Genomic DNA, 21282 nt, shown 5'->3' on the forward strand with positions numbered 1-21282 from the left:
AGTGTAGGAATTTGTGTGTTTGTAAGCTGGTGTGTATGTGTGTGTATGTGTAAAGGCAGGGGAGTGTCAGGGCAGTGTTCATGTACATGTGTGTGTATGGACAGTCATATGTTAGGGCAGTGTATGTGTATGGGCAGATGTTTGTAAAAACAGTGTGTGTGGGCAGTCGTGTGTAAGTGCAGTGTATATAAATATGTGTTCATGGGTAGGTGTGTGTAAGGGCAGTGAATGTGTATATGTGTGTTTATGGGTAGTTGTGTGTAAGGGCAGTGTATGTGTATGTGTGTGTTTAGGAGTAGTTGTGTGCAAAGACAATGTCAATAAAATAACCTCTGTAAAAAAAAATAGCAGGGGAGCACAATTTTGCATTCTTGCCTCTGGTGCAAAAGGAGCTAACTACAGTTCTGCTCACAACAACCAGTCAGCGCGAGAGCCTGTTGCTCTGTCTGTGCACTTATTTGTAAACTATAAAGAAAAGCTTTCGAGAGTTTGCCCTCTTTCTTAGGTCTAAAGCAATACCTGAGGAAGAAAGGAAAACTATTGAAAGCTTGTCTTTTAAGTATTATGCTAATCAAATAAAAAGGTATCATTGCATACTGCAATACTCTGGTATTTTGGCATCATATTTATATTTATTTTTTTAAATGGTGGAACTTATTATTGCCCCCCCCAGTTTTGACTGTGGTATCTTATGTATCCCCTCTATATATTGTCCCTAGAGTCACCACTGTCTGGCCTGATTTATTCTGTAGCATGACAATGACCTCCAACATACAGCCAAATCATTAAGAACTATGTTCAGCGCAAAGAACAAGGAATCCTAGACGTGAAGGTATGTCCCCCCTAATCTCTACATCATCGCCTCTGTCTAGAATTACACAAAGAGAGGGAAGCAACTGAGGCTAAAACCACAAATGAACTGTGGTTAGTTCTCCAAGATGTTTGGAACTACCTACCTGTCGAGTGTACCTAGAATTACTGATGCTGTATTAAGGCAAAGGGTAGTCTCACACAATATTGTTTTGATTTAGATTTTTATTTTGTTCGCTCACTTTGCATTTTGTTATATTATAAAAATAAACATATATATATATATATATTAACATGGCTGTTATAAACCATTATGTCACTCAGTATTCTGCTTAAATTATAATTACATTTGGTTGTTGATACAATTACACATTGCAGTCAACTTAAATTCCAAAATCTGGATTTTTATGAAGGGTAGTAGATGAAATAGAACAAATGTGGAATGTGTTCACTGTATGCATGACACATACATAAATACTTGACAGGTGCGATAACTTTGTGCTGCAGAAATCATATAGGGGCTAATTAAAATGAATGGATTTAAGAAAATGTAACTGGGTAATGTTTAAGACTGCTTTGGTTTGAAGGCCATGAATTAGATACATATCTATGCTTGGAATGTACCAAAGAAATGAACTATAATCGCTTGATGCCCAAACAACCACTTTGCTCATTCGCCTGATGAATTTAGGACGTTAAAGCAAGAACACATTGGTAGAAAGAAAAAGTGGGTAAGCAAAAAAGCTGATGAGGCTCTTTCAATCTATTTTTAAGATACCTGTATCTTACACAACAATCCTTACAAGTCTACTCATTGTTCCTTAAGTAAGATTACTGCTTACTACTCAGGGATCCAATCTTGTCTATGATATTACTCTTTAAATACAATGGGAGCAAGTATTAATTAATTGTTCAGTTGTACCCACATATAGCCCATGGCTAAGTGACTCACTCCCACTCATAGAGCTTTCTTGGGTAACAGATGTGACTGTTTATTCAGAATTCATTAATGGGCTATGCTGCTGCTATACGTTTAACTATTGTTTGGATGTGTTTAATTTTCATGTCTTCTAAAATTAATTTATTTTGTATTATATTGTTACTATGACTATTTTATTTGGGTGTGTCACCTACACATTGTTTGGGATTTACTAAATCAAGAAAGTGCTGTCAAGTTTCTCCATGAGATAAACAAAAGATGAGCTACCAAGTTATTTTATTGAGTATTCAGTAATAGAGGAGACCCATATGATGTAAAGTTACAAGCTCACACATGAAGGAAATTGAATGTGCCTTTGAGTCCACATATAGCTAAAACGGAAAGAGGATGGATGTAGGAATACAAAGGAATGTGTGTACCAACGCCTTGTGAATTTTTAAGAAATTGAATATAAGAGGCATCATACTCTCTCGCATGCATAGATTCTTCATCACTCATATGATCATTACATTACTCGCATATAATCTTGTGAAAAAGTATTTTCCCTTGCCACGTTTTTTCTATTTTTGCATATTTGTCATACCTGTCTCAGATCATCAAACTAATGTTAATAAGAAACAAAAACTGACTGCGCTTCTTACCCTAATAAAGTTGGCAACAAATATATAAACATAATATAAATGAGAGGTTTTGGTTATATGAATTGGCCAAAGCATAATTAAGCTCACCCGCCACGTCAAGGCACACTCTCAATAGGGTGAGAACCTACTCTCACCTCCTACATAGTGGGCACACAAAGCAGTTTATACTGCTACCAAAACCTTATTAATGTGTTGGGGGAGGTGCAATTAAACCTCCTCCCTATTAACCCCTGGACAGCAAGCTGCAACCAGACTGATGAGGAGCCAACAACCTCAAATATGTGCAAACAGGGAAAAGAAAAAATGTCGGTGCGCTAAGCTAGTCACAGACTCAAATAATACAAATGTGTAATACGAGGCCTACCAAACAGGTGTAAGCATGCTGCGAGAAACAGTGTATTGGCTGTACAATGTATACAAGAAACAAAAACTGACTGCGCTTCTTACCCTAATAAAGTTGGCAACAAATATATAAACATAATATAAATGAGAGGTTTTGGTTATATGAATTGGCCAAAGCATAATTAAGCTCACCCGCCACGTCAAGGCACACTCTCAATAGGGTGAGAACCTACTCTCACCTCCTACATAGTGGGCACACAAAGCAGTTTATACTGCTACCAAAACCTTATTAATGTGTTGGGGGAGGTGCAATTAAACCTCCTCCCTATTAACCCCTGGACAGCAAGCTGCAACCAGACTGATGAGGAGCCAACAACCTCAAATATGTGCAAACAGGGAAAAGAAAAAATGTCGGTGCGCTAAGCTAGTCACAGGCTCAAATAATACAAATGTGTAATACGAGGCCTACCAAACAGGTGTAAGCATGCTGCGAGAAACAGTGTATTGGCTGTACAATGTATACAAGAAACAAAAACTGACTGCGCTTCTTACCCTAATAAAGTTGGCAACAAATATATAAACATAATATAAATGAGAGGTTTTGGTTATATGAATTGGCCAAAGCATAATTAAGCTCACCCGCCACGTCAAGGCACACTCTCAATAGGGTGAGAACCTACTCTCACCTCCTACATAGTGGGCACACAAAGCAGTTTAAACTGCTACCAAAACCTTATTAATGTGTTGGGGGAGGTGCAATTAAACCTCCTCCCTATTAACCCCTGGACAGCAAGCTGCAACCAGACTGATGAGGAGCCAACAACCTCAAATATGTGCAAACAGGGAAAAGAAAAAATGTCGGTGCGCTAAGCTAGTCACAGGCTCAAATAATACAAATGTGTAATACGAGGCCTACCAAACAGGTGTAAGCATGCTGCGAGAAACAGTGTATTGGCTGTACAATGTATACAAGAAACAAAAACTGACTGCGCTTCTTACCCTAATAAAGTTGGCAACAAATATATAAACATAATATAAATGAGAGGTTTTGGTTATATGAATTGGCCAAAGCATAATTAAGCTCACCCGCCACGTCAAGGCACACTCTCAATAGGGTGAGAACCTACTCTCACCTCCTACATAGTGGGCACACAAAGCAGTTTATACTGCTACCAAAACCTTATTAATGTGTTGGGGGAGGTGCAATTAAACCTCCTCCCTATTAACCCCTGGACAGCAAGCTGCAACCAGACTGATGAGGAGCCAACAACCTCAAATATGTGCAAACAGGGAAAAGAAAAAATGTCGGTGCGCTAAGCTAGTCACAGGCTCAAATAATACAAATGTGTAATACGAGGCCTACCAAACAGGTGTAAGCATGCTGCGAGAAACAGTGTATTGGCTGTACAATGTATACAAGAAACAAAAACTGACTGCGCTTCTTACCCTAATAAAGTTGGCAACAAATATATAAACATAATATAAATGAGAGGTTTTGGTTATATGAATTGGCCAAAGCATAATTAAGCTCACCCGCCACGTCAAGGCACACTCTCAATAGGGTGAGAACCTACTCTCACCTCCTACATAGTGGGCACACAAAGCAGTTTAAACTGCTACCAAAACCTTATTAATGTGTTGGGGGAGGTGCAATTAAACCTCCTCCCTATTAACCCCTGGACAGCAAGCTGCAACCAGACTGATGAGGAGCCAACAACCTCAAATATGTGCAAACAGGGAAAAGAAAAAATGTCGGTGCGCTAAGCTAGTCACAGGCTCAAATAATACAAATGTGTAATACGAGGCCTACCAAACAGGTGTAAGCATGCTGCGAGAAACAGTGTATTGGCTGTACAATGTATACAAGAAACAAAAACTGACTGCGCTTCTTACCCTAATAAAGTTGGCAACAAATATATAAACATAATATAAATGAGAGGTTTTGGTTATATGAATTGGCCAAAGCATAATTAAGCTCACCCGCCACGTCAAGGCACACTCTCAATAGGGTGAGAACCTACTCTCACCTCCTACATAGTGGGCACACAAAGCAGTTTATACTGCTACCAAAACCTTATTAATGTGTTGGGGGAGGTGCAATTAAACCTCCTCCCTATTAACCCCTGGACAGCAAGCTGCAACCAGACTGATGAGGAGCCAACAACCTCAAATATGTGCAAACAGGGAAAAGAAAAAATGTCGGTGCGCTAAGCTAGTCACAGGCTCAAATAATACAAATGTGTAATACGAGGCCTACCAAACAGGTGTAAGCATGCTGCGAGAAACAGTGTATTGGCTGTACAATGTATACAAGAAACAAAAACTGACTGCGCTTCTTACCCTAATAAAGTTGGCAACAAATATATAAACATAATATAAATGAGAGGTTTTGGTTATATGAATTGGCCAAAGCATAATTAAGCTCACCCGCCACGTCAAGGCACACTCTCAATAGGGTGAGAACCTACTCTCACCTCCTACATAGTGGGCACACAAAGCAGTTTATACTGCTACCAAAACCTTATTAATGTGTTGGGGGAGGTGCAATTAAACCTCCTCCCTATTAACCCCTGGACAGCAAGCTGCAACCAGACTGATGAGGAGCCAACAACCTCAAATATGTGCAAACAGGGAAAAGAAAAAATGTCGGTGCGCTAAGCTAGTCACAGGCTCAAATAATACAAATGTGTAATACGAGGCCTACCAATTGAGAGTGTGCCTTGACGTGGCGGGTGAGCTTAATTATGCTTTGGCCAATTCATATAACCAAAACCTCTCATTTATATTATGTTTATATATTTGTTGCCAACTTTATTAGGGTAAGAAGCGCAGTCAGTTTTTGTTTCTTGTATACATTGTACAGCCAATACACTGTTTCTCGCAGCATGCTTACACCTGTTTGGTAGGCCTCGTATTACACATTTGTATTATTTGAGCCTGTGACTAGCTTAGCGCACCGACATTTTTTCTTAAACTAATGTTAATGCATAATTTAAATTATGATTTCACATATCGATGGCGTTAGTGTGATTCTGCTTTCTACCAGAAAATTCTGAAGCAGAATGTCCGGCCATCTACTTTGTGACCTAAAGCTCAAGTACAGTTGGGTTATGCAGCAGGACAATAATCCAAAGCACACAAGCAAATCCACCTCTGAATGCCGGAGTGGCCTAGTCAAAGTCCTGACTTAAGTCTAATTGAGATGGTGCAGCGTGACCTTAAAAAGGCAGTTCATACTTGAAAACCCTCCAATGTGGCTGAATTAAAATAATTCTGCCACGAAAGGTGGGGCAAAATTCCTCCATAAAGAAGCAAAACACTCATTGCCAGTTATCGCAAATGTTTGATTTTAGTTGTCACAACCAGTTATTAGGTTTAACCTCCTGAAGGACAACAGCATCGTGAGCCCGTACATGTATGGGCTTTGGTATGAAGGGGTTAAAAGCACAATTACTTTTTCACATAGGGGATATGGGGTTTGATTAACTCTTTACCTTTATAAAATGTTAATTTAAAAGCTGCATTTTGTGCTTACTTACATTGGCTTTCTTAGATATTAAAATCAATTGGATGATCTGAAAGATTTAATTGTGACAAATAAGCAGAAATAGAAGTAATCGGGAAGGAATAAATACCTTTTCACAGCACTGTATTTGGGGCTGCTTACAGTGAAACTCATGCCTCCTTCTCTCTGGACTTGAGCTGAATTCTATCCCACCCAGATTTCCTTGAGTTCCTAGACACATGTAGAGAATACAGCATTTAAACATGTTTGTGAAGGGGATGCAAAAAAGTATTTATGGATAATAATGTCCTTAATATCATGGATGTGGCAAGATCAAGACAATGGATATTTTCCACCCATTAAACAAATGTGTACTTTTAGCCTGTTCTTATTCCAAACAGTGAAAATATGTACAAAACAAGTACAGATGTTCAGAGAATACACTATAAATATTGAACAAATAACCGAATTGGTGTTTTCAATTTGATGGTTTGCCAGTCATGTTAAAAATACTGACTGAAGTTATTGGCTGTGTTAAGGCAGATGTGTTTTATTTATGAGGTCTAGCTTGAAGCCCTCATCTGCTGGAACGTCATCAGTTTTTTTTGCATGAACAGCTAAACATTAAGTCCATCTTTATGAGGTCCCCTGTTATATTTAGCAACACATAGTAGGTCAACATAAATCGAGTCAATAAAATTAAGTATGCCTTACGATGTAAGGGACCCTTACATTACACACCCTTATGTGACTTTTAGAGAGGTCATTGGTAGTCACATAAACTCTTCTTGAACAATCCATCATTTACGAATGTTAATTCCTAGATAATAAATAATACTTATTTTATTTTTCTCTTGTGTCCATTGCCACCACAATCAAACAAAAATGCTCTGAATCAAATATATCATTTTGGAAATATTTGAAAACTCTTATTGTTTTATACTTAAATAGGTAGCACATGTTACAGTAGAAGTTATTTTGTTTACTCTTTTGGTTTCTTTACTTATCGTGCATTCATTAGAACCTCTAAGAAAGTAAGTCAATCAGAGAGTCCTCACTGAAATGAGTACAACTCTTTCTATCAAAACATTTATTACATTATTCTAATGCATGCCATACGCCATGTTTGATACTCAGAAAGGGGCGGTATGGCGTAATACACCCACACAGATATAGACTTTTTACGTAAGCCAAGGGCTGGACCACTCTCTCGTCTCTTTCAATTCATAATTTTTAGATGGAAGACTCAAGATAATTGAACTATTCTTACTTTGTTAATTATGAGATAAACAGGAGCATATTTGGAAAATATCACTTGAGAATGATTTAGAGGACTAGATGACCCCAAAATCAGTAACCATGTTTAATGTCAAGAAGCAGATGCTTTGCCAAATTACGGTACTAGCATGTATTACAAAGTGTATCTATGCAAGAGTGTGATTATGCATCCATACAATAAAATTGATAGGCCTCATCTGGAAAATGCAGTTCAGTTTTGGGCAGTTATTCATAAGAAAAGAAAATGACTGAATTGGAAAGAGTACAAAGAAGAGATACACAGTTATTAAGGGAACAGAAATGTAAGCAATAAAATGCATTTAGCTAAATTTATTACTAGAAAAGAGAGGTGACCTCATTACAATGTAGAAATACATTTAAAGTCAGTATGAGGCCCTTGCAGGGCAAATCTTCACCCATGGCTGGAGTGGTGATGATGTAAGTGTGTTCGGTGGCTGAATGTGGTTTTAATGCTCACGTAGCGCGTGGCCAGGAATATCCAGCCGCTGTCCGCACACTGTGGCACCCTCTGGAGCAGCAGATTGGATGAGTGTGTGGCGCTGTCGATCAGCAGCCCACCATGTATTTGGTGTGTGCCAGATGGTCAGTCCAGACCTGTCTTTGTACCACAGACAGACCAGGTAAAGGGGTCACTTAGAAGAGCCATGGCTAAATATTAAAAAGATGACAATTTGCACATTTATGGCTGTAAAACTCTTAAAAAATGGTGAATACATGTATCATTAGGTGATTAAGAATGAATTGGTATTTAGGTATAATAACTTAAGCCCTAGAATTCTAGCTGCATCGAAGAAATGTAGCTAGCAAAGTTGGCTCAGACTAGTGTGACCACATTGGCCATGTTTTCCAGGACACACTTATTTTTTTCATGTTGCTTACCAGCCCAGATAAAATGCTGCCATGCAGTATGTGGGATGTATAGACTTAGGGAAGGAAACCAATTAGTCAGTTATACATCCCTCATAGTGCAGGGCAGCATTTGATCTGGGCTGCTCGACAGTATGTAAAGATTATATGTGTCCTGGAAAACAGGGCAAATGTGGTCACCCTAGCTCAGATAGCCAGTGATGTATCTATGTAGAAGCGGTTTGAGGGCTGTACTTAGCTAATGTGTGTACTGGGCTGCCTATTGACTACTAGGCCGCTCCAGCAGACGTCTGACATGTTTAAGACTACATGCAAGACTTAGACGAAAATAAGTTGCTTATTGGTCTTTGACTAATCAACAGCTTCTCATTAAATTAATTTAAGAAAATCATATGGGAGAGTATCCCCTCTTGCCCCAACTCTGTACACCCATGCCTTCAGTTATGTTAGAGGGTTAATTAAGATTATTGGAGATACATATGCTTGCATATATTGATTTTGTGGAATATATACATGTGAGTTACATAGCCTGTGATTAATATTTAGGGTATTTTAAAGCATAGCCTATTGTTAATGTCCTGACATGTGTTGCTATTTGATCTGTGGGGGGGGGGGACTATGATTTGATTTTCAGCTTCATATGAACTGACCTTGTGTTTGTATATATTATGTTAAATAGTGCATTGGGTCTCACTTTGTGGTTAGTATGTGTACACTATGATAAAGTGACTTGAACTTCCTGTTTGGGTTACATTTTTTATATTTATAGTGGTAATGCTATATGTAACACATTATTAATAAAATGGGATTATTTATTTTTTAATTGACCAAATACACTTTATCTTGGCTAATCCCATGTTTGTATTTAGGCTTGTAGTCTTAATGATCAGTAGACTTGTGCTAATGGACCAAACGAATATTCATTTCATATTGTGCTCTTTCCGTTCAGATGAAATGTGGAGGGCTTTTTCCATTTGTTGTCAGACTCCCCTTTTCACTCTCTCACATGCTCTCTGTCATGCTCTCTCAGACTCTCACTCACACTTTCTTAGCCACTTATTCACTTTCTCTCACTCTGTCTTTCAATGTCTCCCTACCTTCTCTGATAAACGCAGCTCCACTTTTTCTCATTCCTCTTCTTATTCTTCTGTCTTCTTTCTTCTGCCTTCTTTCTTCGTTCGGTTCTCCCTGGTATCAGACTTTGAACCAGGCCTGGTGGAGGAAAAGGGTGGAGTGTCTGGACACACCCTCTCCCCTGATTCTGTGGAAGTGCTCAGAGAGGCCAGAATAATAGAGATACATTTGCGGAGATGCTAGGGTGGAGATGCTAAGACTGACTCTGTCACCTGTTCCTCCAATTGGGGGGGGGGGCAGAGGCTCCCCCTTTTGTGAAAGTGTTCCGGGAGGCCTGGTTCATGGAGCTGATATCGGAGAGAAGTGGATGAAGAAAGCATAAGGAATAAATTAGCAAAGTAATTAGACAAGCTTTTTCATGTCCAGATTTGAGCTGTTTCTTGATCATCTCAGTTAAAGGATCTGCAGTTGATTCCAAATGTGGAATTTGCATTAGGATGCTGTTGCCAGGTACTGCTCAATTTGAGGTCCAAAGAGCTGTCAATAGAAGTACAGCAGGCCATCATTAGGCTGAAGAAACCAAACCAATCAGAGAGAGAACAGAAACATAAGGAGTAGCTAAATCAACAATTTGGTACATTCTTTGTACATTGTTGTGAGCTTATCCACATCAAAGGGCTTCGGCGACCACAAAAGGCAATGGTAGTTGATGATCGCGGATTGGGTAAGAAATTGTAAACCTTAAAGTAACTCCCATCATGCCCGGGTACCAGTAACAGATCCAACGAGGTAGGGGTCATGTCTGGACCCGGCTGATGATTTATTAGCGGATGAGTTAAAAAAAAATACAAATTGATTCTCTAGAGTAAGGAAGGAGACTGAGCCACTCCAACAGAGGCAGGACAGGACAAGGCACAAGGTAAGCTCTGCCAGATAGAGAGATCCAGACTGTACAGCATTGTAAATTATTAAATTCCCCCTTATATTAGAAAGAAAAAACAAGAAATCATCCACAGTAGTAAAGAAGGGCATTAAGGCGCAGCATATAGGACAGTAACTGCCAGACAGACACATCCTGCTACATAACTGATCCCCATATTAGAAAAAAAGAAGAAGAATTGACCCCCCAGAGTAACATCAACCTGCATGACTGAACCTCTCCCTCCTAATATTAGAAAAAATAAGAATTGATTTCACGCTGTGAGTTAGGCAGCAATGACCCCCTTGCTATAGCTGTCATATATATTAGTGTGACACAAAGCATTTTACATTAATTAAATGCAAAAGCAGTTAACATTAATTTCTAGTATACATAACAGAATGTTATATTTTATTAGGTGTATACATTTCTTTTAAAATAAGGATTGTGAATGGATTGTAGAGAGTGTGACTTTCCTATGGTTTGGAGCTTGAGGCTGAGTCCTTCTCATTGGTAGAGGCAGTCATAACACTCAATGATGCATTGCAGGGCATGGTGCTGCCTTCACATGGTGGTACAAGCAATAAAAACATTCATTGAGCAACCTCAGTGTGTAGTAGTGTTCCTCTTGCAGAATTGATTTTGAAAAATGTACAAGGTTATTCTATGAATTATGAATAAACGCTGTGGCCATTATTATCTGCATTTTGTGTCTAAGTGGTTAGGTGCATGACTATATCAAGTGAGTTTCGTGGGGAGTATGGCCTTAAGACAGAAGGGCAGTAGAAGATTTTACTAGTGATTGGTAGACCTGTTTTGTATATAGAATGAAATAAAACTGTTTTACTGTTCATTTAAACACACTTTATTGAGAAAAAAGTCAACAGAGTTGGAAAATAAACAGAATGTACTTTCTGCTGGCACGTGACTTATCTTTACTTTAAAATGACTGTTACTAACGTCTGGCCAGCAATTTCCCAGCATATATATAAAGTATTCAACATCTGGTGTTCACACCGTATCATCAACAGTGTTCAAGCCTAATATTTATAACTCTTTCATGGTGGTTTCAGGTATATTTTTTGTTTTCTAACAAGAATATTATATTTTACCAGTATTCTGCTTTTTTCCACGCTCCCAATTTACTCCTCATTTTTACGGCAACATAATGAGTTTCCCGTAAGCTCCAGGAAATAACTGAAGCCTTGGAAGTCCCCCTGTAAATTTCTCTGTGAAACATGAACCTTGTCAAACCAGACAAGAGTCGCACTTTGCATTCGGCCAACCTCTCTATAAACACCATTCCTTCTGTAGAAGTCAGTTAGCTGGGTTTGTGCCACTGGGGATTTGTTAAATTGCCACATCTTCCATGCACAACACTTGGTAAATAGCTAAGGCAAACGTACAGTGAACCTAACAGAGCACAGAGAGGTCCCTTACAGTTAAAAGGAAAGTCTCATGGACAAATATCTCTCTCCTTGAACATAAAACAGAATCCTTGTTTTATCTTCTTTTGTTATAATAAACTTCCTTTATCTGCATACCTGGATGCTGCAATTTTTGGGTGACTTGACCCATGCTCTGTCCACCCCTAGATAGTAGCCTTTAAATATCCACCTATAACCACAACACTCAAATTAAAACATATTTACCAAATGTTGCAGCATTTATTTATTTATCAACTTGAATCTATCAACACATTGTCATGGATAAACCTGAGACCTGCCATCACCTACCTTACAATCTCTCTCTATCAATATTTCTTTTGTCACACATATACATTCATACTTACACACACTTACACATACACATCCATGCTCACACATCCACGTTAACACACTAAAACATAAACAAAGACTAATTGACACCATTTTTCTTCTTCCAGGAATGGTTGGATCGGGGGGAGCATAAAGAGGTAAGCCCTGAGTCGCAAACTTACCCCTTTATGTCAGGAACCGGGTCCATACAGACAACTGTAATGACCCAGAGCGCCCAAAGATGGAGTTCAGGATGTAGTAGTGGAGTGGATCAGGGCCTGGTGCAGGGCGACTGCACACACCTGGGTGTTGAGCACCTAGGGTTGTGCAGCCACATACCAGTGCCCTGACATAGCAGCGGCTGTAGTCCAGAACAAAGCAGAACTTGAAGATATCCTGCAGGCACCCTGAAGCAGGCACTAGAATCATGTGCAGGATGCTGCAGGCTGGGAGTATGGAAGCTAAGCAGTGTATATAACAGAAACATTGCAAGCAAGGGGGACAGAGCGAGCAAGAAACATAACCAGACAATACATACATGGTACAAGACACCCCTCTACCGAGGCTTCAGGACAGGACACCCCTCTACCGGGGATTCAGGACACCCCTCTACTGGGCATTCAAGGCAAGACAACAAAGCACAGAGCTGCCTAGACTAACCAGGCTATACATGACAAGAGTACACAGAAACCAGGAATCCAGGAATCAGAGGTTCAGGACAGAACATATGGAAATCCAGAAATGGACCACAGCAAGACAGGGAAACAGCAGCAAGACAGGAAAACTGTAGCAAGACAGGAACAAACAGAGACATGCAGCTCCGCGGCCTGGGTAGAGCGTGACACTTTATGCCACTAATTTCAAAATCTTGCACATTGAAGACAAGCTGAAGAGAGAGTGAGTTGTGCGTCTGACTGGGTATATGTGTGTCTGGGTATGTTAATGTGTGGGTGTCTGCGTATGAGTGTGTCTGGTTATGTTGGTGTGTGTCTGGGTATGTTAGTGTGTTTTTTGTTAGTGTGTGAGTTAGTGTGAGTGTCTGCGTGCATGAGTGTTAGTGTGAGCATCTGTGACATACCTCGCACTCCCACCACAGGATGGAAGATGATTGAAGATGATGGAAGACGAAAAAAGTAAGAGATGAGGAGAAAGGGGTGTAAGGGATGTGTATATGTGTGTGTTTGTAAGCTGGAGTATGTTTATGGGCAGTGTGTGTGGGCAGTGTGTGTGTATGGGCAGTATGTGTGTGTGGGCAGTGTGTGTGTGTGTAGGTATTTGTGTGTTTGTAAGCTGTTGTGTGTATATGTGTGTGTAAAGGCAGGGGAGTGTAAGGGCAGTGTATGTGTATACACGTGTGTATGGACAGGCTTGTGTAAGGGTGGTATATGTGTATGTGTGTGTAAAGGCAGAGTGTAAGGGCAGTCGTGTGTAAGGGCAGTGTATGTATATATATATATGTGTGTATTTGTAAGCTGGTGTGTGTGTATGGGCAGTGTGTGTGTGTAAGAGCAGTGTAGGTAATTGCATGTTTGTAAGCTGGTGTGTGTGTATATGTGTGTAAAGGCAGGTGTGTGTAAGGGCAGTCGTGTGTAAAGGCAGCGTGTATGTGTGTTTATGGACAGTTGTATGTAAAGGCAGTGTGTAAGGATAGTGTAAATAAAATAACCTCTGTAAAAAAATAGCTAGGGGGCACAACTTTCCATCCTTCCCCTGGTGCGCAAAAGGAGCTAGCTACGGGTCTGGCACGGGGTGTCTGAAAAACAACAAATATATGTATACAGAATTAGCTGCAGTCTGATAACTTTAGGAATAAGTCTGTATACACATCTGTAAAGTATAGCTTGCATGGAACCATTCACATATAATACTATCTGCATGTCCAGGTTTATTTAGATGAAAGCTGATGGTTTGTCCAGCTGATGGCTTGTCTGAAGAACAGGGCAAAAGTGATCAGCAAAAGGTTGATCTTATCCTTTCAGATTCAGAGCAAGCCAAAGCAAGAGGTGAAGCCAGGTGATTGATGTTCTGTTGAAGCAGGACGATAAAACTATAGTCCTTAGTTTCTTGTAAAGATGGAGTCTCATGAGACGAAAACATTTTGTTTGAAAAGTAGGATACAATGATTGATGATTTCTGCTGGTTACAAATCAGCCTCTAGTGAATGGCTCTTTAATGTTTAGTGTCCCCAGATATCCCAAGACGTTCGGACATATAGAAAGACATAAGGAAAAGTCATTTTACAATCCATGGTCTGGAGGGAAGAAGGGATGCATGAAATCACATCCAATTCCTATGGAAACATCAAAACCAATTCACAATTCTTCCAGAGGGGTTAAAGTTATCTGTACAGACAACAAACAGCTGTGGCGTAGAAGGAGAACTTTAAAAGCAAGAGCCTGTGGTCCGGCCTCTGAGTAGAAAAAAGAGGGGCACTTTTAAAACAGAGCACAGATTGTTAATATTGAGTATCATTTCTGAAGGTTTAACAGCTTACCTTGGAGGTGAAAAAGGTTCACATGAATGAGAAACTTCTGTTGACTCATTGTAGGACTTTGTTAGCACATTCAGTCTCGGAATGGATATGGTCCAATTGCCACAGCCAGAGTGGATCTAGAAAAAAAGGATTAACATCTGATACGTCCCCTATCTGGGGACCATATATTAAATGGATTTTTAGAACAGGGAGATGGAAGAAGAGCTTGCTCTGTCCACTCCACGCATTGACCTGGTATTGCAGTACCTCCAGGACTGGTGCACCAAAAAAAAATTCACATAAATTCACATAGAAGGGCCATGAGTATTTGCCCTAATGTTCTCCTTTACACTAAAAGCAGTGCCCATGAAAGACATGGACTTTGTAATTTTAATACTATTTTTTAGTTAATCTTTATTAATATAGAGGTTACAGTTTATACAGGAAAGACTGCAAAGTATCTATGATGTCAAGTGGAAAGAAAAATCTCCCTTCTCCTCTACAAAACTTTGTGGAATCAAATTTTCTCCAAGGATAAAGGAAATGTACTTAAAAGAATTGTGTGGATATCCTGTTAAAAGTTCCCTCTCACGCTTAAGGAGATGCGCAGTAATGTAATATCAGTTGAAACAACACCAGTATTATTATTAGGACAACAGAATATCACCAAGTAACAAGGTCCATGTATGTACGATAAAAAATCAGTATGTGTAAGTTTTGTTGATTTAAGTAATGCCACAAATATTAAAAACTCGAAAGTTCTATTAATATTTATATTGCGATTGTTTAAGCTAAAGGACATTAAAACGTACTTCCTACAAAATAAATATAATATTAATGTTCCCCACCTTTGATTATATTTAATGTGAGCAGTAGCAAAATGTAATTGATGAAACATTATTAAATATGAAAACATAACCTAACAATGAAAGATTGCCCAAGCATTAACCGTAAGAGGCTTTATTCTTCGTGTTTACAGGCTTGAAGCATGCAGCCTCATATCAGATTACAGGAAAGATTTATTAAATAAAACAAGTGTGTTACCTTAAGTAGATCTCTTGGTGTGATGCTTTTAACACAACAAAGTCATACATTAAATGTAGCATTCCCTTACTGTAGATCATTTTTATGTTTCTTGCAACGATTACAAACGTAACTATGATTTGGCAATATTGTATTCTTCTCAAATAAACTATGCTTCCTACAGCAATTTCTGATTTTTTTTTAGATGTCATAGGGGAAGGGGATCTGCTGGGGGAGGCGGTCTTCTGTGATGGTAGATGGCTCCGGTGTAAGCAGGAATGTGATGTACAAAACTGGTGGCTTTCATGAAACTGAAGACTTTGTGGCAAAGAATTCTGAAAATGCAGTGCGGTCCAGGTCGGAAGGGCCCTTTCTAAACAAATTTGAACCGGTAAGAAGAGACAGTAACAAGGCCTCCCAGGGGTCACACGGGCCCCCTAGTTACACTAGTGAGGCACAAGATAAAAAATAAATATGCAGTGTTTATTTAAATAAATAAATATTTTCTTAAAATCACTTTTTTTTTCAAATGAGTATATAATATACTATAATATATATTATATATTATATAATAATAATAGTTATAATCCATTCTTTAATGGAGTTCAATGGGGGAAAAGTATAAAACATTTTTAACCCCTATAACTAATGATTGGTTAATAGATTGCTACTGTAAGAAAACACTCACAGTTAATATATCAACATATCTAATAGTTAAAGTCAGAATGCTGTGTGAGAGCCCCCCAACATTTGTCTTAAAATACTTTTATCATGGTAGTTGATTTCCAAAGAAGGAATACGTATGGACTAACTTTGCCAAATCCATTTCTTCCTTGCTCACGGTAAAAGGTAAAATCCACTGTGCAGAGATTAGTGGTTGAGCCAGTTGTAGATTCTCCTAATGGGCTCCTTCCATCTTCTTGCAATGTCTTACACTGTCATTGCTACTGTTCTTGTCTTTTTCCCATATTTATGAGGTCCCCACATGTCTTCTTGCTTTTCTGTCTTTCCAGTTGGTTATTCTTCTCTTCCGACTGGCATGTCTGTGCTTACAGTTGTTTTTCCTTTTTTTCTTTGTTAGTCTTTTATTAATTTGGGCAATAATATGTCTTCTTTGAGTCCTTGGTCCCAAGTATCTTCTTTTCTTGCTTCCAATGTTCGCATTTCCAAAATGCCAGTTCACAAAAATACGTGAGAAGCTCATATGGTCTCATATGGTCTAATCTTGTAAAGTGGCATGTGACCTTAAATGAACCACACATATTTTTCCTACAATTTTTTATTGTAAGTCCCAATTGTTGCTATAAAAACACATGCCATTGAAACTAATATAAAACAAATCTGCTGTGTGAGTAACTCATATATCAGGGGTGTCCAAGTTTTTTCTGCAGTGGACCACTTTATCCGAAATGTATGTGTGCGTGGGCCGCACTCATTTTCCACTGAGATAAAATATGGCCTTTTAGCTTTATAATGCATATTAATGCATGTTTAATTTGGCGATAATGAAAAAAGCAGTGGACAGTTTTTTGAGCAACCTTTATATGTCATTCTATCAACATTAAGCACACTGGAGGCAGTGCCGGATTAAGAGCATCATGGGCCTGGTGCTGAAGATTTTGGTGGCCATTTTATCGACACCCAAACACACAGCAGGACAGGCTCTGCCACGCTGACACCCAAACACACACACACCAGGACAGGCCCTGTCACACCGATACCCAAACACCCACACACACCAGGACAGACTCTGCCACACCGACACCCAGACACACACATACCAGGACAGGCTCTGCCACAACGGCACCCAAACACACACCAGGACAGGCTCTGCCACATGGACACCCAGACACACACACACCAAGACAGTAGGGATGCACCAATATATCGGCAAAATGCCAAAACAAAAAAAACCACAAAAAGTAATCATCCACAAGAGCCCTGCCACTTTCCTCTGTGTTGCCCAGCAGCGCCTCTTTTTCCATCGAGGGGACGCAGGAACCCAGCGGAGTCACGTGAATGCGCTCCGTTCCTGTTCCCCTGGGCAGTTCAAACAGACTGCGAGCAACACAGAGGGAGACAGCACCCCTGCTTAAGTCTGCAAGCGGCACCGGAAGATCTGCAGTTCAGGTAAGGGTGGGGGAGGGTGTATGAATGAGTATATGTGAATGAGGGAATGAATGTTTGTGATGAATGAATATGCATGTGATAGCATGGATGTGTAAGTAGGGGGGCAGGGCACAGGGAGGCTGTAGGTTGTGTGCATGTATTGGCTGCTTGTGCATGATAGGAGTCTCATTGCTATATTAAATATATATGATTACTAACAGCAATCACACTCCTATCATGCCCAGGCAAACCCAGATTCCAACATGTACTGGCTGACTTGGCATGATAGGAGTGTGATTGCTAACAGCAATCACACTTCTATGATGCCCAGGATCCAGCATGTACTGGCTGCCTGGGCATGATAGGAGTGTGATTGCTGTTAGGAGTATCATTGCTATATTAAACAGCAATCACACTCCTATCATGCCCAGGCAGCCAGTACATGCTGGATCCCAACAGAAGTAATAGAGGCTACTACAGTGAGGGAATTTAAACAAGCACTAGAAAGGCATATGGTTCCAGAACAAGACAAAACATTGGGTCTGAGTTCTTACTGCAAGGAAAGTGAGCAGGCCAGATGGGGTGAATGGGTCTACTGGAAAATTCTATGTTTTATTATACATACTATTGCTTCTGAGGCCAGAGCAGCAATTGAGGGATGGAATGAGTTGCGAAAGATTGAGATCACTGTCCTTCATCATCCATCCAACAAAGCATACTGCTTGCACGAAAAGGCTGCCAATTTGGATCTACCCACTCCCCACCCAGTTATGTACAGTTAATGCTAATGTTAATGACTCCCGCTAATGAGACGAGCAGGGGTCTGAACACAGGGACTGAGTCTCTGCTCCACTGCACGAGCGACCACCGGGACCCAGCGAAAGGTAACAATATCTGCACAAACACCTCATACCAACTGTCAAGCAGTGGGTGAAGGGGTGATGATTAAGCCTTGGTTTGCAGACATATGACCTGGGAACCTTGTAGTCAATGAGTTGACAATGAACTCCTCTGTATACCAAAATATTCTAGAGTCAAATAATAGGCCATCTGTCTGACAGCTAAAACTTGACCAAAATTGGGTCAGGAAACAGGACAATAATCCCAAGCACACCACTAAATCTACAACAGAATGGTTGAAAAAGAAAAGAATCATGGTGTTGCAATGGCCCAACCAAAGTCCAGACCTCAACCCAAAATCGTGTGGCGAGTCTTAAGAGAGTTGTGCATAAACTTTGTAAAGAACAGTGGGCCAAAATTCCTCCACAATGTGAGAGACTGATACATTTATACTGAAAACAATTACTGCTGCTACAGGTGGTTCTACAAGCTATTGAATCATAAGGTGCACTTATTTAGTTTTTCCACACATGGCTTCTCATGACACAGTGTAATATATCAAGTGACCTGCTAAGGAAAAGGAACGGCCTTATAATAATTCATTCTACCACTTGGTCTCCACAATCACTAAAAACACTGATACCATACACACGCAGCCCTGGGTTTTCAACCTATAGTGTAAGGGTCACAAAATCAACCCATAATCTTTCCTCCAAGGGATTTTATTTATCAGAAAACCACTAGAATTCACTACCCCTTTTATTGTAGCAGCACTATGGAATCTGCTTGTACTCTAGAAATATAATTTAACATCATCGCTTGTTGTACCTGTTGAAAACTGTTCCAATGACTTCTTTTATGACATGAATAATTTGGAGCAAGACAGAAAAGTTAATGAATGACAGAACTGTGCTTTTTCTTTGTTTTGATTTCTTGCTAGATTTAAACATCCAAAAGAAAGTGCCCTCAAGATCAACAATCCACTATAATAGCTATTCACCTTTTTTTGATTATATTTTGAGTGGTTGAAAAGTACACCATTGTGTTTGCTGCACTTGTTAGGGAAGATGCCTTTCTCACTTTTCTTTATCACAGATTGGCATTATAGCATTGGCACTATGTTATTTCCCAAAATGTTTGAGTACTTTTGTATTTCTCTTCAACCTTTTAGCACTTGGCAGTTCATTCCTTTACTCTTACCATTTTGATGTTACAATACTATAGTAAATTGTATTGTGATTCCAAAGTATATATACACATAAACTGGTTTATATATTTTTTTTATTGAGTATCATTAAAATGACTGCATATTAACAAATATTTCCCCAACAGCAAACTGCATTCTGTGTATGGGCAAGAGAGTGGAAAATTATATCTCAGTAAATTTCTCTAGCTGTATATAATTTGTTTTGGTTCTTTTAACTTCCAAACATTCCAAAGTATTTAACATATTTGATTTGTTCTTTAGCCAGTTCTCATACTGATGGAACAAACGATTGTATGTGGATCGGATCCTGACTGTCTATCACCCTGGATTTCAGCTACAGTAAAAGAAAACAATTGCTAAATGTCTGAATATTTTTTCCATATATTGCATGTATTTAGTATTACTCACTGTATGTCTGGGACATATAAATGCACTTTATAAATAATAAATGTTATAACTCTTTTGGCAATACACAAACCTTCCAATTGACCTTTTCAGTAGTGAAAGTCACAAACCTTTAACACCAGTCTCTTCAGCAGTTTGGTCCAGTAAATACACTTTGAGAGCACTAGTTGGCTTTTCCACCTCTATTCCACCTTTATTTTCGGGCTAGGCAAGAAGAAAATAATATAGCCATGCCTAACAAGGATTATTTTGCATATTACATAAAATGTTGTTTTTACTTTTAGTTCTATTTATTGATTTTTTTTTAGCGAAGAAATTATTGTGGCTGTTGCAAATAGCGACTGCATAGAAGCTTAACGTATTGTCCCTTATAAGTCACTCTCGTTTATGGGAAAATTCTATCCATGTGGCTGATGTGAAGCCAAAGTAGAGGTGAGGGTACTTTCCATGAGCTGTCCTCTAGCAAGAAACAAATGCTATTTGTATGTCATCTACAGTAATAATTTAAAGGACGGTAGACAAATCGCCTTATAAGCATTCTTTTGTATGGCTTTGATTCCATCTTTCAATTGGTTATGGCCTGTAACGAGAGCTAAGTTTAAAATACTGGTTAGCAATTGCCCCTTTTCCGATATATTTGTTTGCAAAATCAAAGATGGCTTGATAAAACACAGACCTAAATTTAGAATAAAATTTTTTAATTTTTGGCACTAGTCCCATTTCCATCTGAAAGCAGTCAGAATTGTATTCAGTGCCAAGTCATTTTCTTGGATAAATTACTAATCTGAAAAGAAGGGTAAAGAATGGATTTTCATATTCGTCTATGAAGTATAAGAAATTATATACCTCTGTGTCTAATGCACTGTACATGCCAATACTATTTATCCTCCACATTTAAAACAACCACTAGGAAATATTGCTTATTTATTCCTTCTTCCCTGTCTCACATGGTGCAAACCATTCATTTTTAACCCCCACTGTGGTTTGTGTTGTATAGATGAGTAGCAGGAATGTATTCACCGACAATCTTAGTGCATGTAGAGCAGGGGAAGGAGTTGGGATTATTTTGTG

At 39.2% G+C, this 21282-nt stretch overlaps 1 non-coding gene across 1 annotated transcript; it reads left to right on the plus strand.

Annotated features, from left to right (window-relative positions):
- Positions 1 to 14733: 14733 nt before the first annotated feature.
- On the plus strand, positions 14734 to 14916 carry LOC128487847 (U2 spliceosomal RNA). The gene has a single exon (XR_008353305.1). It is a non-coding gene; the product is annotated as a U2 spliceosomal RNA (small nuclear RNA).
- Positions 14917 to 21282: the final 6366 nt, after the last annotated feature.

Source organism: Spea bombifrons, chromosome 3 (genome assembly GCF_027358695.1).
Source record: "Spea bombifrons isolate aSpeBom1 chromosome 3, aSpeBom1.2.pri, whole genome shotgun sequence".
Lineage (NCBI taxonomy): Eukaryota > Metazoa > Chordata > Amphibia > Anura > Pelobatidae > Spea > Spea bombifrons.